We start from the raw sequence: 14,746 nt of genomic DNA, 5'->3' as shown, positions 1-14,746 counted from the left end.
TGCTGGAGGAATCTGACAAAACACTATTTTCTGGAGGTAAATGTGGAGTTGAGTGAATTTCTTATATCGTCTCGCTTTTAAAGTACGATTAAAACGCTCAATAACAACCGCTTTTCCTTCATTAAAGGTGCTGTATAATGCAATGTTGTTATTTTCAAGAAAATTCATAAATGTTATGTTGTGGAACTCTGTACCCTCATCAGTCCACAATTTTTTAGGTTTTCTCTTGCTTTTAATAAATATCTGTTGAAAGGCTAACATAAGAGTATTACCTGTTTTATTTTTTAAAGGGACAACCCACGCATACCTACTCCTCAAATCAATAACGGTTAAAGCATACTTGCACCCCTTATCATTTTTGAGTTCAATCAAATCAGCTGACCAGATATAATCAACTTCCTTGGAATAAACCTTCCTTCTATGAAACTTTGTGATTATTGGTTTATGTAATTCATCAGCTAATTGCTCTTCAATCGTAATGACATCATTAGAGCCTATAAGTTTTTTTAATTTCCAAGCCCAAGTTTCAATTTAGCACTGATCATCTTCTTCACGATGAACCTATCAACTTTTTCTCTCAAGGTTGGATTTTGTATCAGAGACAAATTATACAACATTTCTCTATCGGCTTCATGTTTTTCTTCCAACGTTGTGGTATTTCCATAATCAATATCGTGCCTCATGCACACTTCAACCCTATTGATAGGTTTGCTCCATGGTTTAGGATTGTCAACCTCATCTAATCTTTTATTCAAGTTTGTTCCTGGACCACAGAAAGAATACCCTGGTAGATGTAATTCCCCTGGTATTCCAGTAATTGTAAATTTACTTCCTGATAAAAACATTTGTATATCTCCCCCACGTTTGTGTTTTGGGAATTGACTCTTTTTGAGCCACACACCGAACATGTACCTTTTTGTATAACCCTATTATTTTTACTTTGAACATACGAGATATTTTTACTCTTGGTTTTCTTTTTACATTTGAGACAATAACTCATTTATTTATGAGAAAAATTCCTACAGAGTGCGAAAACCTTTTTAGTTTCTAACATGCACATTTGAATCTTAATTTTTAAAACATAAAGAATCCTCAGAAATGTCTTCACTCTCTCCTCCATTTATTTAAGAAAAAAATGTAAAACTTCAATTGAAGGTCAATCACACCAAGGAAAACGATGTTAATAGTCGTGATGCAAATATATCTCATGGACTTGCCAATTCTTTATTTTCCTCCTCGGTGCTTTGAGATTTATTTATTTTCTGTAATACCCCCAATGTTTTTCTCATCTCACTGGTTTCCATATTTTTATATTGACTTATTATCTTTCTTTCCTCCCTCTCCCTTGCCTCCTTCTCTCTCTTCTCCCTTGCCTCCTTCTCTCTCTTCTCCCTTGCCTCCTTCTCTCTTCTCACTTGTCTTCTTCTCTCTCTTCTCCTCCTCCTTCTCTCTCTCTTCTCCTCCTCCTTCTCTCTCTTCTCCTTCTCCTCCTCCTCCTTGTCTCTCTTCTCCTTCTCCTCCTCTCTCTTCTTATTCTCCTCCTTTGTCTCAATTTCTTCAACTCCTTCCTCATCCCTTACTATCATTGCATCACTTTCACCCCATAGAATATCATACATCCAAAATATTTTTTTACACCAGGAAACCAATAAAATTTCTTCTGAATTTCTAAAAGAGCCTTGCATTTTCTTAACTTTAAATTTTTTTCATTATTTAACATTCTAATTAAATCTAAAGTTGTTGGGTTATTAACATCAGTATAAAGCCAATCTTTTATTGAAAATACCTTTCTTATGTTGTAGAACATATTTATTAAAATACCGAATACCCTTTCCTTGAAGGTATGCTTGTACACAGAAATGATCATTTTCTTGAAGCCTTCTTGCTGTCATTTATGTATTAGAAATATATGACAGATTAATATAATGACAGGAAATACCTCCCCATCTTCCCAGAGTTAAATCATTTTGTATTTCCTTCCTTATTATATATAATGCTGTTCTTTGTGTTTTCATGATATAAACTATGGCAAAACCATTATGGATTTTACCCTTCTTAAATTCTTTTATTTGTTGTTTGCGAATCGTGCTTCCATAAAACTCATTCTCGGCACCAAGTGGATAATATTCTTCTTTTCGAGACTGATTTAATTGTTCCAGGTCTTCGAGGTTAAATTTAAATGACCAATTATACCCTAAATCATTCTTATCATATCCCCATTGTTCTATTCTCACACAAACGATACGCACTTCTTTATAAAAAATTTATTTTAATTGAAACTGTGAATTCTGTATGACCTGGAGATAAAATCAACACTTCTGTATCTTTGGAATACAAAGCCGTTTTATTTAAGGATATATGTTGTGATAAATCACTTAATCTCACAGTCATTCGCATCAGGTGGGATTGGATAATTTATTAATTCATAAGTATTTTTCATATTAATATTTGTTGCTATACAATATTTGTCATTCAGCCTGTGCCCTTGTGTAATAATTTGAAAAAAAAAAATCAATATCCAGTTCTTGGGATACACCAAAGATAGAACCATCTTTACCAACATAAGTCATTTATATTAGATTAAAAAAATGTCATTAAAATTTTTATTTTTGTTGAGTTGAAATAACACATATAGACATAATTGACCACAACATTTGGAATTTCATTCTTGGACTTGAAAAGTTTGATCAACACCATTCTGTAAGAATTTTATGACTTCAACAGGTGGTGGAAGACCAAAACTATCAAAATAATATTTGTCTTGACTATTAAAAATACAAACCCAATGAGAACCGTTCCCATTATTATCTTCTAAGTTCATAATAATATTCTTTATATATTTAGGCAAGTTTGTTAATTCATCTTTCATACAAATAACCACATTATGAATTTTTACTTTTCTTAATATTTGACAAGTTCTAAATTTGATGTTGTATTCTTTCAAATTCTTTAAACCACTCATCAATGCTCATTTATTTATTAAAAATATATAATCCACTACCCCTTTTAGTTAATTTTACACCTGCTTGTGCGATAGAAGAAAGCATTTCTCCAACTAACATTCTCGCTTTATCAGGCAGACTTTCAAGTTTTTCAGCAAATTCTACAATTACACCACTTCCACTAATTTGTTTCTCCAACTCCTTGTTCTGTCTTTCCAATTATTTTTGAGCCCGGAGTTGAGCCTTCCTTTCGTTGGCAGTTTTCACCGCTGCTGAAATACCACCCGGCAATGCTCCAGCCGCACTTAAACCAGCAAATAAAGGAAATAGAAATGGGAGAAATCCTCAACTCGTCTCTCTTATTGAATATTTCTTCAACATTGGATTTGGCATTTAATTTTAAGTGAGCCAGTATCGTTCAAGATTTTCACCTGTTCTCTTGTGAGCAAAACATCAATTCTTACTGCTCCTTTTCTCTGAATTGTATTAACGTTAATCATACAAGGCTTTTGATTTTGAACACAAGATGATAGTTTATGAAGATTGATTTGATTAACATATACCCCAGTTGGCACTTTACTACTCATTTATTTATCAAAAAAATTACGTGAGACTAATCATACCACCATTATCTGTATTAATCTATAATTCTGTTTCTTCCAAAAGCAAACAATATGTATCAACTTCTTCGCTCTCTCCTCTTTCAATGTATAGGGAAGTATCCACTCGATTAGAGTTTATAGTTTCCTTTTGAGCACTCAGGTCAATCGCATAGATTGTATACAGACTTTTAAATGCTGTCATATCCAAAATGGGTTCTTTATTTCCATTGCTTTCACACACCTTTTGGTAAGACTTGTATGCTTCAGCATAATCATTTTTCCCAATTAATTTCCAATCTATCTCGTGGATAAAATGTTCCATCTGGAGAAACACGAAGTTGTTTCACCTTAGCATTATCATGCAATGCATTATTCTTATCAGTAGCAGTATCATCATCTGTTTTTTTTTTTTAAAAAATGAGTCACAGATATCGTGGCTTTCCTTCCAGAACACCGAAATTCCACGTGTAAGTGGTTTGGTTCAGTTTAACGTGTTGGCATCTTCTTTTAAGATATGATACACTGAGTGGTTTCTTTGAGTTTATTAGTCTTCTATTCACCATCTCTTCTGTTTTAAGATTAGGAGTATATTCACTAATACACCAACTAATTTAATCAATAAGAAATTTATACTGAGCGGCAAAAACATTAGCCACACCAAAAAGCAATCTATATTCATTATCATTCTTTTGCAGTTGAAATCTAATTTAAAGACCATACAGAACTTTATCATGATCACAAAATCCAAATATACCTTAAAGAGGAACTGCCACAGTAAAACTATTATCTGCTTTTGTATCATCATTACACATTCCTTTCCTTTGACTATATCCAGGGTCTGTATTTGTTCCGGTTGACATATCAGGAATAAAACCTTTGACAGCCTCCTTTCCCATTATATCACTGAATGAATATAGTGTAAATTTCATCATTTCAGATGTAGCAGAGACATTTATAATCAACCACTTCAACTTCTTGTGTTGCAATGTACAAACGAATACGATCAAACATCTTCCAGAAGAAATCATTTACGAGTGTAGCGTTTGTGTTAGTCGCAGCCTTAGTGTATTATATGTAATTTTACACGAAACTTTCGGCTAGATTCAAATAAGTTTGTTCATTATTTATTTTAAAACTTTTTGTTCCATTTGCATTCCAGTCTGTTCCAGTTATTGCTTTTACCTTGAAGTAGTCTTCTTTTTTAGTAGAGTTTGAGATGACAATGGTATCATCCAAATGACAGATACTATCAATTGCTTCCATACTTGTATTTATTTCGGAAAAAAAGATGTTAAAACTTTTGAAACCCTGGCCCAAGTATTTGAATTATTTTCTGTCGTTCTTGGGGAGACAACTGAGTTTTGCCTTTCTTAATTTCTTTTATTGCTTGTAATTTATGAGATTCCTTTTGGGCATCTTTTATACTCTTTATAGCACCCACTACATTTCCCACAGCAGAAGCAGTTGAACCAATTAGGTCTTTATGTTGAAGAATAGTTGAACCGATACCCATCAGAGTATCAATTATCTCATCTACTTTTTTTCTAAATTGATGTCCGACACCCCTTTGTCTCTTAGGTTTATAGTATCCTCTACCAAGGTACAAACCATCACCCTTGTAGTATGGGGAAAGGAACATCCCATCCCCTGTAATTATTTTATATTTTCCCAACTCGTGTTTCCTCACAATAACCATCGTATTTATTTATTGGAAAACTTCACATAAGTGAATTTTGATCGATATAATTTCTCCATTGAAAGAAATCATGTGATTACCTTGGTTGGCTATCTTAAAATTTCCTCTGTATATGGTTTTCCCTGACACAGGTAGATAAACCAGATTTTTTTTGGTTCCATATTGAATTTACATCCAATTGGGGTTGAGTATGCACTGAATGAAAATATTGTATTTGTTCTTATTCCATCATTATAAGTGCCATCAATCAAATCACAGAGTATTAATACCGAATTTATGCCTGAGGATATTTGAATAACATTATCACTGTAAAACGTCTCATTAGTTTCAATCTTTTTTGAGGATAAACCCAATAACTCTCTAAATGAATTATCAATTGTGAAATCAACCTTTGTCGTTATTTTGAAGTTTAATTGTTGATTTTGAAGTATATTTTTGAATACCTATAACAATATTTTTTGGTTCATCACCCTGTTCTTTCATAGGACTAGCAATTTCAGAAGATATTTGAGAAATCTCATATGCTACAGGTGAAACTGTTATCATTTTGTATCCACTTCCCGGATTATAAGTTCACTTGTCATTTTTCTCGGAGATATTAAATAAGGTATTATAAGTTTCCATGGACAAAAAAGACACCTCATATTCTTTTGTTGCGTCAACTTGTAGTGGGTATGGGAATGAAGATGTGTGGTCGCTTGTTGTGTAATTAAAACTAAGCATTGTGCTTCTCATCTTATTTAACATGAGATAAAATGTCTTTGTATTGACATTTAATTTTTTTTCATGTTCATCAACTGGTCTAAAATGGCTGATGCTTCATTAAAACAATTGTTATTTCCAGCCTTCTTACTACGTAACAGCAATAACAGTCTATTAACTAATTGTGATGGGTCATTTGGAAGAAAACTAACACCTGAACCAAGGATACTTAAAGCCTGAATAATGTGTTTCTCCTTCTCATTCTTCCTATTTTTACCAGATAGACTAACCCTATAATTAAGAGAGTACAGCAGATCAATATATACTATATCATCCTTATTTTTCATATCCAATGGTTGATCAAAATACTTTGATTCATCCCTCACAGTTGAACCTTGTCTTCCATATTTTGTGAGAAGAAACATTAATCTTGGAGTTAGTTTAACAGCGGGTTGAGCAGAACTCAAGAACCTTAATTCATCATTAAATATCAATACCTTTTCTTGAACAAGATGAAATATTGCTGGTTGTTCTGTTGGAATGAGTCCTGCTTTGGTTTTTGAATCCACTGAATATTCATTGTTTTGAAAAGCCTTCACAATATAATCAGGGGGTTGATTAATCTCTTCCAGTTATTGAAATAATTCTTTATCATCATATTTTAATTCTCCTATAAGCCCTAATTCTTCCTCCGTCATTTGACTGAAATCTTTTAACATTTGAAGTTTTTTAGGAATATATTCTATTGTGGGAACTGTGGAAGCATCTATAATTTTTTCTTGGGAATTTTTAAAAAGTGGTTTAAAAATTTCTCTTGTTTTCTTTCAAATGCTTCTTCACCCGTTAGTTTCTGTCTGTGTTTCTTCTTTATGTCTTCCTGTTGTTTTACAACTTTTGAAACCAACTTTTGATGCTCCTTAAATCTTCTTGCTCTTTCTTTCGCATCCATTTATTTATTGGAAAATATCATTCCCTGAATTATAAAGGTCAACAGGGAAATTTTCCCCTTTCTTCATCATTAAAGTAGATGTGTTCAAATAAATCCTTTTATTTAAATATTTCATCAAATTCTCTATTACCTTCGCATTCTGCGAAAGGTTATGTATTGGTCGCTGTGTATTAATTAATTTATTTATTTGTGAATGTGTGTGTGTGTGTGTGTGTGTGTGTGTGTGTGTGTGTGTGTGTGTGTGTGTGTGTGTGTGTGTGTGTGTGTGTGTGTGTTTGTTATTCGCATAACTCAGAAAGTATTAAACCAAATCGCTTGAAATTTGGTGGGATGATGGGTTATTATCCAAGGAACATTTGATTAGATTTTGGGAGCGATCGGGTCAAAGGTCAAGGTCACGGAAAGGTCAAATTCGTATTTTTACCATAGCGCGGTCAATTTTGATCTAATTGGCATGCAACCGATGCCAAAATGTTCAGAATTCATTGCCCAATCTTGTGATGGGCGACATGACACAATTACGTCATTACCCTTCTTTTTAAAAGAAAATGTCCCAAATCCTGGCATTATAATCAGTACCAAAATGTATGTTTGTGGGAGATGCCAATGATTATTTATTTCTTTGTTATTCGCATAACTTAAAAAGTATTAAACCGAATTGCATGAAATTTGGTGGGATGATTGGTTATTAGCCAAGGACCATTTGATTAGATTTTGGGAGCAATCAGTTCAAAGGTCAAGGTCAAGGTCATGAAACGTTCAAAATCGTCTTTTTACCATATCGCGGTCAATTTTTATCCAATTTGCATGAAATTAATGCCAAAATGTTCAGAATTTAATGCCCAATCTTGTGATATGCAACTTGACACAATGACGTAATTGCCCTCACTCGCGGTTGGGGGTCAAAGGTCAGGGGTGTCACGACCTTGCAGATGTGCGTATTTTTATCATAACGCAGTCAATTCTTATCCGATTCGTATGAAATCAGCACCAAAATGCTCCTTGTTCTGTTCCCCACACTCTTATGCCAAGAAAAAAACAGTAGCGGCGGCGAAGGTATATGCTCTCTATGAGTGCCCGTTATAGTTAACATTAATACGAGTTGTAATTTCTTCTTCACTAATACTTACATCTCTGCTTTTCATACGTTTGCATTGAGTTTCTTCATCAACATCAAAACCGAATGATGAAATCTTAACCCCATTACCACTCAGATTTTTAATAATTTGTCTTATTAACCTCCGCCATCGAAGATGGACGGAGGTTACTGTTTTCACCCCTGTCTGTTTGTTTGTTTGTTTGTTTGTTTGTGAATAGTATTACGGAAAAAACTCCTGGACGGATTTCGACGAAACTTGGTGGGGGGATTAGGTATGGTTCAAGGATCATGCCAATAGATTTTGGACTTGGTCCAAAGTCCAATATGGCCGCTGTGGTGGCCATTTTGAAAAAATATTTGATTTTTTGTTTTTGCATTTCTACATGTTTTAAGTGATTTCCAACCAAATAAAAAATGTTAGAGGAAAAAAAAATTTTGCAACTTTTTTTTAAAAAAAATTATTTGAAAAATATTTAATTTTTTTTTTGCATTTCTACATGTTTTAAGTGATTTCCAACCCCCCACCCCCCAAAAAAGTTGTTAGAGAAAAAAAACAACAAATTTTGCACCTTTTTTTTTCAAAAAAATTTCGATTTTTTTTTTCTTTTGGCATTTCTACATGCGCGTTGATCTAGTTTAGTTTATTCAATCGTGGTTAGTAGAGTCTGATCCGTTTTGACCTACAATGAATAGGATATCAGGTTCACTTAAGTGACTCAGCAGTATTGGCGGCGGAGGTTTTGCACTCTACCGAGTGCTCCCCCTCTAGTTCCTTCTGGATTTGTTTCTGATATCCCAAGACCACCAGATTTTAGTTTCTTTAACCCACTCTTACAATGTGAATATTTTGTTGTACCAAGAGAAACCTCCTCAAATATTTGGCCTTCATTCCTCAATTGCATATGTTCCTCCACTGAAATATAGGAATAATGTTCACCTTCTACTTCTCCAGGTCTTATTGCTCTAGTTGTTGTAAATACAATGCGTATCATGTAAATACAATGCGTATATTTAAAATATTCTCATTTGTACAATACAAGAACCTTGATTTATGAAAGCTTTTTCCAGAAGCAGATTTACCCACAAGATTTATAATAATAGTTATCATTTATATATGTAACTTTATAAAATAAAAAAAATATATCCCTTAATATCTCATCTTGTTTCACAACAATATATTTATATTTTCCAGTCATGTGCTTCATATAATCCCCAAATTCCATTTTACTCCATAATGCAGAACAAGTATCTCTCCAAAAATTGTTTATATCTATTGAATTTAACTTGAATAAAATAAAAGTATTAGCATTGTTTATTATTGAGCAACGAGGAAGTTGAAAGTATGATTGACTAAGATAAATACAATTACAAGAAGAATGTCTCCCTCTTGTGTTGTAGCTATCAATTACCGTTTGGTTTCTCTCATTAACTCAATCATCAAAAATAATGAGGTTCTTTTTTGATTTATCCAAATCTTGGGGAGACGGTATATCATCTGTATTATCACTAAGAATACAAGTTATCGGCTTTGATTTCTTTTTATATCTCTGTGTATCACAAAATAGTTGTATTATATCTTCAATGTTGTAATCATTTAGTTTGTTTTGAAGTTTAAATAAACCGATTATATCTTCTTTTTGAAGACCAGCATTAAAACTTTGTGAGAATAGTTGATACCCAGGTTGAAAACTCGACTTTGTGAAAATTATTAAATTATCATAATCTAAAAAGTTGGGAGTAATGAGCGTCTTTAAAAGTAAGCAGGTTTTTCCACATCCGCTTGAACCAACTATGAGACATTTTAATTAATTTGGAAGATTTTTATGGTTGTTAAATTTTATCTTATTTTCCCAAATTGGTAAAAAAATCATTCATTTATATGTTTGGAAAACAGGTTATTTAACTTATTATTGGCTTTTTTGGAAACTATATTTTATCCTCAGTTTGGGTTTAATTTCAAGATAATTCATTATTTTATTTATACAATATCTTGTGTTGATATTTCCCTGAAAATGGCAATCGTGAATAATATATAACAACAATCCTTTGAACATTTCTCAAATAAGTTCAGTTTCTTCCATTGTAAAGGCCTTGTCACACCTTGACGTTTTAGCCAGCGTATGCCGACATATGAAAAATTTGGCGAATACGCTGGCACACGTCGAATATGTTATGGGTAAGTTTTGTATACGTTAAGAGCATGCTGAAGCACGCTGGCATACGTCGTAGTATGCCGAGTTCGTCGACAAATTTTGGGCATGCTCAAAATTTCTCGACGTGCTCGGCGTATGACTCACACATTCCACATACGCTGGCCATAAGTTGTAGGCACGTTATGCGATCATTGACGCTCGTCGACACACGTTACTTGTAAGTTACTCATAAGTCGAAATACGTTGAGGTAATGTCTGGCGTACCCGAAACTTATTTCTAACCTATGAGTAACGTGTTTTGAACCTATGTGTAACATATCTCCAACGCATATTGACGTATGTAGATGTATTTGACGTCTTCCGTACGACCACAGAACTAACTGAACATGTTTCTAACTTACAGCTACCGTATCATGGCATATTGGCAGCGTTTAGGGGAATTGGTATATAAAAATGGGGTTCACAGGAGGAACCCGTCAGTGTTCCAGACTCCATGTTGAGTAGATGTCCATGTCAGGCTGATGGACAGATGAGGGCAGCGAACAGGTTTTAACCAACTACGTTTCATTGATTTTCAAGGGATAAAGACCTAAGGGATAAGGCCATAATTTATTATTGTTAATTATTGTTTATGAATTAAATATTAAAAAAAATAACATCAACAAACATCAATACTTAGATGGTGATGACATACGTTTTCTTCAGCATGATGGTGATGCTGACACTTCGATGTCTAGCGTGGTTATGATTTTAATCGTCGAGCGGCAGCCTATTAATAGGCTACACCACGTGATCATCGGCGATACTCTGCCGTGTGCTATGCATAACTTAGACTATCGTTGGGCATAAGTTGTGAACCCGACAACACGCTAAGCATTCGTTGGTATAAGTTATCTATGTTATCGAAACGTTCTGTGTACGTTACTAATACGTTATGCATACGTCCAACACATTATTATACGTCCAAAACTGAAAAAAAAACAACAATAGTTCAGTGTACGCCAGCGTTTTAGATACATTTTGATACGTTGCCATATGCTGGCGAAAACGTCAAGGTGTGACAGGGCCTTAAGGATCGGTGGGCTTGGCAAGCGAATTGCGATCGCTGATCGGTCATGTAAACACCATGCACCTGGTGACACCAGGAATGTCAAGCAATGTCTGAATTAGACAAATGAACACTTTTTAGCAATCGGAACTGTCGCTGAAGTCAAATTAGAAGTTTTGAAATTTGGCTCAGATTAAGAGATTCCAGAGGAGGGGTTCCCAATTGGTGGCACAAGTACCACCAGTGGTACATTTCAAGTTTTCAAATGTTACATGGAGACCTTGGAAAGCCATGTCTGGGAATGTATGACCTTGGTGTGTGTGCTTTTTCCCCCTTTTTTATGTGGTAGGAAGTGACTTATGCTGCCGCTCACTATTTCACAACGATGTATGGTAGTGGACAAATTTGATGTGTTTGATTTTTCGATGTGTTGTACGGTTTTCTGCCACTATCATACAGTACGAGAAATCTAGCAACCTCATTCTTATCGTGGGTGTGTTCTGGCTGGTGTGCACATTGGTTATGTGTATAATTGTGCTGCAGGTTTTTTCTGAGATAACAGGGTTTTTTTGTGTCTGTTTATTTTTTGCTCTTTTGAGTGTAACATATATGTGTATATATATGTATATGTATATATATGTATATATATATATATATATATATATATATATATATATATATATATATATATATATATATATATATATATATATATATATATGAGCCTGGTGTTGAGGCAATGGTTAGGGCAGCGGCTTGGGATCCAAAAGGTCCTGAGTTCAAGCCCCGTTGGGCCACTGAATTATTACACCAGGAGGTTGACTCAGCCTGTCATCCTTCCGAGGTCGGCGAAGTGAGTACCAGTGTACTGGGCCGGTGTATACCCCGGTTAGAATAGGTGTACCAGATCTCTGTGTCGTAAGAAGCAACCAGGGTTGCGTCAGGAAAGGCATCCGGCATAAAACCTGTGCCAAATCATTATGCGGATCATAACGGATGATCCGCTGTGGCGACCCCTAACGGGAGCAGCCGAAAGAAGAAGATATATATATATATATATATATATATATATATATATATATATATATATATATATATATATATATATATATATATATATATATATCATGCATTACCGTTGCCATTAAGAGTCCGGTAACATATAATTTGTTCTTCATTTTTGTATGTGATGTTAACACTTTTTCCCTGTTATTTCATTATTTATTTAGTTATTCATTTTTATTATATATTAATTCCCATTATTTCATTTCATTATATTATCCCATTTCATGTTTCAGATCACAGCCTTGAGCATCATGAGCGAGCCTAAATGCAAGTATTCAGAGGATTACTTGAAATTTCGTTTCACTTCAATTCTCAACGACATTGAAGTTCTGTAACGTGTGCTTTGCCTGAAGACACTTGGCAACGACTCATTGAAGCCGAGCCTTCTCTCCCGGCATCTGGAGAAAGCTCACCCTGGTGATAAGAATAGAGATCTTGAATTTTTCAAGCAGAAAGAAACATCCCTCAAGAAACAATGACTCGATTCAGGTGGGAGCTTTCACCAGTAATCCAAGGTAGCAGGCTTCATACGAGGTCAGTAGAGGATAAATGGGGCTTCTGAGGCAGCCATTTAAAATGAATGGGGAAAAGGGGGAAAAAAAACTTTGTCTCAAGGTCCAAAAAGCCCAAAATAGGAGACTGATTTCCTCCCCTCCCATAAAAATGAATGGGGAAAACTCTCTGACTCAAGCCCCAAAAGCCCAAAATAGGAGACTGATTTTCTCCCCCTCCAATACAAGCAAATGTAAAATTGAGACTGATTCCCTTCCCTCCCACACAAGCAAATGTAAAATTGAGACTGATTCCCTTCCCTCCCACACAAGCAAATGTAAAATTGAGACTCATTTCCTGCTCCTCCCATACAAGCAAATGTAAAATTGACTTGGTGATTAAAGCACTTCTTTCCTTTCATATTTTCATCCATTCAAAGAACGAACCAATGAATATTTGTCCATGTTCTACTTTGGGGAATAAATTAATTTTCCTACTACATTCATCACCATCGAGTATATTCACAAAGATTACTTTGGAACTTAGTTCTTGGTTGAAATGTCTTTGTTGAGCAGAAATGAAATGATAAACCTCTCCTAATGCTCTTGTGTGACCACCTCCTGAGCCACATATCATTTTGAGATTGTAGTAAATTGTTTTTCCATTGTTCAATTGACAACCATAAAAGTTTTCAGTCCATTCAAGAATATTTATTCTTTTCTTTACATCCTCCAACTTATTTGTAATTAAATTTGTCCGCTTATTTGTTTTATCTACTTTTACCCTGGTTATTTTTTCAATAAGTCTGATTTGATATTTCTCACATTCTTTATGTTTCCCATTTAAATACCAAGGCTGATTACATCTTCACTCTTTGGTTTGCTTATTGCTTGATTCCATCATTTATAAATCAGTAAAAAGACGGTGGTGGCCTGTTAATTCCCAACCCAATATCTTCACACTTATATTTAGAACCATAAGGGAGACTATTGACTCCATTCTCTAAAATATATCTTTTATCATCAAAAGCTCCTAATGCTTTCTTTTTTATCTCTTCTGTTTATAATTGATGTTTATAACTTCTTAATTTATTCATTTTTCTGTACTCTTCCTTCTTTAAGGTTAAACAGTTGTAATAATGTTTAAAGTTTATTGTTTCCTTGATTATATTTTTCTTTATTCCCTTTAGCTTCTTATCACTCCTTTCAATGTTATTATTATCAATATACGTAAAAGCATAAGACTTTGATGTCAATCCTATAAATACACTCATGACCTTTCCACCTAATTCATCTTTAAACTTACCAATAACCTGTTTATTCTTTGATGAAAACAACACAACACCTGACTTATAATTACTTGTATCATATATCAATCATATCCTCATATACATCACTTGGCTTAATTTCTAATATAAAACTATCTGTATCCATATATAACAACGACACATTATCCTTATACTTTGATTTTAAATTATTATAGTAATAGTTATACATTAACGACTTTGACAAGTCAAGAATTGATGTTCCTATATAAATAGGTTTATTCATTTCTATACTCTCTTTTTTTCAAATGAATAGCACAAAAGTTCTCTGAAAACACCTCTGCTCATTCCAAGCTTGGTATATTAATTCACTTTGAAGCCTGTTTCCAAGATGTAGCAAGTCTTATGTTTTGTCGATTCCGAACATTTTCTACAGTCTTTCCAAATACAGCATTATTCATTAATATATAAAAGTCCTTCTCAAAATCTGTTTTTGCTTCTGTTCTCCTTTTTGTATTAAAATCAATATACTTCTTTAACCAATGACTTTGTTTAAATTTCAAAATCTTATGAATTTTCCTCACTCTCAACCCAGCAGATAAATATTGTCTCAAGTTCCTTTGATGCAAAACATAACTTTCATTATCATTTAATGTAGTAAGTAGTTTTTCTGGGGATTTACCTTATATATTAAATGACTGTTGGTAATCACTTAACCATTATTTTCTTGGACT

The sequence above is a fragment of the Eptatretus burgeri genome, chromosome 14, assembly GCF_056783735.1.
Source record: "Eptatretus burgeri isolate ZD-2024b chromosome 14, Ebu_testis_v1, whole genome shotgun sequence".
Lineage (NCBI taxonomy): Eukaryota > Metazoa > Chordata > Myxini > Myxiniformes > Myxinidae > Eptatretus > Eptatretus burgeri.
Note: the sequence above shows the minus strand (reverse complement) of the source record.